Source organism: Macrobrachium rosenbergii, chromosome 34, assembly GCF_040412425.1.
Source record: "Macrobrachium rosenbergii isolate ZJJX-2024 chromosome 34, ASM4041242v1, whole genome shotgun sequence".
Taxonomy (NCBI): Eukaryota; Metazoa; Arthropoda; class Malacostraca; order Decapoda; family Palaemonidae; genus Macrobrachium; species Macrobrachium rosenbergii.
Genome location: NC_089774.1, coordinates 2,744,050 through 2,749,049, shown reverse-complemented (window position 1 = coordinate 2,749,049; position 5,000 = coordinate 2,744,050). Strand labels below are relative to the sequence as shown.

General features: G+C 26.7%; 1 long non-coding RNA gene across 1 annotated transcript in view; it reads left to right on the top strand.

Moving 5' to 3' along the window:
- Window positions 1-5,000, top strand: part of LOC136856051 (uncharacterized) — a 15,486-nt gene that overhangs the window by 336 nt on the left and 10,150 nt on the right. Inside the window, exon 1 of the long non-coding RNA XR_010858205.1 lies at window positions 1-701. This exon is cut by the window's left edge and continues 336 nt beyond it. This is a non-coding gene — a long non-coding RNA (uncharacterized lncRNA). The remainder of the gene's footprint in view (window positions 702-5,000) is intronic.

Here is a 5,000-nt window from a genome sequence, read left to right as displayed (position 1 = left end):
ATATGTAACTTGTTCATGTAAAAGAAATCAAGAAGTGTTATTCAAGAAAATAAGTTATATTTCGGGAAAGAAATATAACGCAAACAATTCGTGGAAAATATCAAATATTTGTTCATGGAAAAAAATGTTACATGAAAAAATGATATTTGTATCGGAAAAAAAAATAATTTTTTATAAACAAGGAAAATTGCGACCGAAAAAGTTATTTGTTTTTAAAGGAAAATACAGACAAGTTATTTGTTTATTTAAAGGAAAATACAGACAAGTTATTTGTTTATCTAAAGGAAAATTCAGACAGGTTATTTGTTTATTTAGAGGAAAATACTGAGACGAGTTATTTGTTTGTTTAAAGGAAAATAGACAAGTTATTTGTTTATTTAAAGGAACATACAGAGACAAGTTATTTGTTTATTTAAAGGAAAATAGACAAGTTATTTGTTTATCTAAAGGAAAATAGAAGTTGTTTATTTAAAGGAAAATACAGAAAAGTTAAGTGTTCACATAACAGGCAAAAAAAAAAAGATAAAATAAGTTATGTGTCCCAGGCAAATACAAACTAGTTATATGTTCAAGGATAATACGGACAGAATAAGTTATTCGTCAAATAAAAATAAGCTGATTTAAAAAAAGTTCATTACCAATTTTTTTATTTATTAAAAATTGACACCTCATTCGCAAAAATGTTTTGGAACGCCTAAAAAGTAAGTTTCCTTACAACTGATTGACTCTTTGAAATATATATAAATCACTCAAACAAATATATCTTCCAAATAACTTCAATCAAAATTAAGTTTTAAAACTCTCTACTAAAGAGGCACCTTAGATATGCACGACATTTGAAAAAAAGCTCATTGAAAAATTAAATTGCAAAAAGTTTATTCCTACATTCTATCTTCAACTACCCAATTTTTAATAAGTCTTTGAAAAAAAAATAGGTATTCGGAAAAAAATAGGTCTTAAAAAAATAGGTATTCGGAAAAAAAAAAAAATAGGTCTTAAAAAAAAAAATAGGTATCCGAAAAAAATAGGTATTCGAAAACATAGGTATTCGAAAAAATGGGTATTAAAAAAAAATATAAAAAATAATTCAATTTTAAAATTATTTCCTTAGTCGTTGTATTTCATGTGCAGCAACCTAGACACTGCTACTTAAAATTGCTAAATATTTAAGTCTCTAATGACATGAATTACGTACAAATGCGATATTTAATAGTTTTTTCGTGGCCGCTAAGAACATCGCTAAAAAGGAATAAGATATTGCACTTAATAATAATAATAATAATAATAATAATAATAATAATAATAATAATAATAATAATAATAGCTGCGGTATAGACACTGCTATACAGATCATAGCTAGTAAAAAAATTACAAATATAACCGGTGTTAGAGAAAGGTAGTCACAAAATTGAAGTTATCTAGAAATATATATATATATATATATATATATATATATATATATATATATATATATATATATATATATATATATATATATATATATATATATATATTAATATATTCGGATAGCTTAAATTTTATTACTACTTTTCAACACCTGGTTATATTTGTGTTTTTACTAGCATATCTTAATTATTATTATTATTATTATTATTATTATTATTATTATTATTATTATTATTATTATTATTATGTATATGGAAATATTAATTTAAGCTAAAATAAAATTGAGCTATGTGAAAGAAAAATGAATCAATATACCAAGGTTACAGTAATACGAGAATCTTTCCAGGCGCTTTAACCTCGACGTCAATGACCATAGAGCTTGCGACGGCAGTTTCATAATCAAATTATTTCCTAGTACTTTAAAATATATCATATACAGAATAAGCGCAAAGTCTAAACATTCTAAACGGCGAGTAAGTCCACTTGGAAAAATTATGAATAATAGATAAGAAACTAAACAAATACAATGTTAGCAATGATAAAGCAACAAAAATTATTTTAAACAATAGATATTTATGCACAAAATATCCGAAGTCAACTATTATTATTATTATTATTATTATTATTATTATTATTATTATTATTATTATTATTAATGTTGCTTTTTTTTCGATTTTTTCGCAAGTCTGTTAATTGAATATATGTTCCTTTCTGTTGAAATTAATAATAATAATAATAATAATAATAATAATAATAATAATAATAATAATAATAATAATAATAATAATAATAGCATCAATAAAATTTATTATTCTTATTTCTTAACAGACACGTAAATTGAGCGTATTCTGTTTCTAGTTAATACAAATGAAATTAATTTTAATAAAACTCTAATTCACAAACTTGAAAACAATGCTGATTCACTGTTATATGTAAATGTCTTATCGATGTTTAATCTTGAAAGGATAAAATAAAAACTTGAGTCAATAATAATAATAATAATAATAATAATAATAATAATAATAATAATAATAATAATAATAATAATAACAACAATAATAATAATAATAATAATAATAATAATAATAATAATAATAATAATAAAAATAATAACAATAAACATTTCTTCCTTCCTCAAACGAGAGGAAATCTTTCATGCCAATAAACATAAGAACAGCCTTGATATAGTATATATATAAAAAAAAAACGCTAACATTTGCAACAACCCTTAGCATTCTGGTGAAAGCGGCAACGTCTCCCAATGCTTACCAAAATCCAGTAGAGAGAAATTAATCACGGCCTTGTGAATTGCACCCCGAGCCGGCCATGTAATTAGGCAATTAGAATATACAAAATATTTTTCTCGTTTTATAATTAAACACAAAAAGCGTCTGTCACGCATAGCTGAGGGTGCAGATGGGTTCCTGATGAGGCTCCTCTGAATCCATATTATTATTATTATTATTATTATTATTATTATTATTATTATTATTAGCTTAGTTGATACTACAGTAGAATACATTAGAATTTCGCTGTATTTTCCGAAATATATTAAAAATGATAAAATACACTACAGTTTCAAGACTAATTGGTCTCCGCTCCAAGTTGATAGTGTATAAAAATAATTAAAGACAGAAAATGACATAATTTAACAGAAAACATCGATATAAAGGATAACAATCAAATTCAGCCATTGCCAAACTGCAAATCTAAAAAAACGCAACTAATCAGAGATTGAAGGAACAGAGTAATGAAATAAGAATGGAGATATGACAAAAACTTCATCAAACAGCCATAGTTTTGACTGGCAAAAGAGTAGATTGTTATTTAAAACACGTGATATACAAAAAAAGAGTTGTTGAAGTTGGATAATCATTATGGCATTACCTAATTTTAACTTGAATGACGCAAATACAAGTTTAACTAAACGAATAATAACAATTGTGTTTTTATATTATGTTCGGCGGGATTTGAATGAAATATTCTAATATGGATATCGAATATGGTTAACCAACATACAGTTGTTAATGTGCCTCACTGTCCAACTTCTCAATTCCAGAGGGCTTTATTCCTCACACCGCTAGACTGCGGAACAGCCTAAGTCGTGCAATTGGAACTTCAAAAGTTCAGGCGAAGATGCAATACATTCCTACCGTAATGCAATTCTCCTTGTACTTTAAAATTTACTTACATTTTTATCTATTTATTTTATTCATTTATTTTTTATTTTCTAATAATTTTCATCTCTTCTTTCTGTGTTTCCTATTACTTCCTCTTACTTCTTTCAAATGAACACCACAATATTCTTTGGAAGCTTGAATGTCAAGTCTTTGGCCCTGTGGGCTCCGTAAGAATAGGGTTCATCTTCCGAATAATAATAATAATAATAATAATAATAATAATAATAATAATAATAATAATAATAATAATAATATTAATAATAATAATTGAAGGATACGTAATCGGTTGAGTATGCTGCTGTAAGCCGATTAATGACCTAATAATGTTATTATCTTTCTAAGATGTTTTCTTGTAACAAATGCAACTTCCTTCCTTCATTTTATTACGCTGTAATAATCACCTGAAGTGGAGGCCAGATTGCCTCGAAACTGCAGTGCATTTTAGCGCTTTCAATATATTTCTAAGAACAAAGCTGGCTTGCTATTTATTCCTAAAGCACTATAAAGGTAGTTTCGTAAAGCCAGAACTGTACCCTGCAATCTTTACAAGGCCTGCAGTTCTTCTCGCGGAATTATTAACTCAATAGTTGTTGAAATCCTATGAAGACCTGCACGGATTTTCTGAAATAAAAACTCGATACATAATTACACATATGTGACTGAGTAAAATTATCAATTTGAACACAAAACTGACCTAAAGAGCTCAATTTCACTATTCTCTTTATTTGCGGCCTCTTCATCTTGGAATTATTTGTTATCTTTTTTTTTTAAAAAGTTATCCCAAATAATGTCCGTCTTTCATTTCACGGATATATTGAGAGAGAGAGAGAGAGAGAGAGAGAGAGAGAGAGAGAGAGAGAGAGAGAGAGAGAGAGAGAGAGAGAGAGATTTTGTTGAGCTCAATGCAGGTATCTTGGAAATATTTTCTGAAATATGATTCATCTAAATCATTACGTCATGAGAGAGAGAGAGAGAGAGAGAGAGAGAGAGAGAGAGAGAGAGAGAGAGAGAGAGAGAGAACGTGCACTGGAATTCTGTATGAGAGGTGTTCACATCGCTTTTATTTGATTAGTAATAATAGATATCTCCATAAATAATAATAATAATAATAATAATAATAATAATAATAATAATAATAATAATAATAATAATAATAATCATCATCTCTCCATTCACAGCACTGTGTCCCTATGTCAATTCCTACGTCCATTCCTATGCATAAATATATAGAGCGGCTATTTTTCATGACGTCACTCAATACAAAATTTTTTCCCTAAAATTTATTACATGTGTACCGTTTAGCGGTCGAAGAGGAGATACAGTTATAATGACATTATAAATATCAAAACAGCACTCACTATAATAATGATGAATGGCAAATTATCATTATTATTATTATTAATGCATTATTTT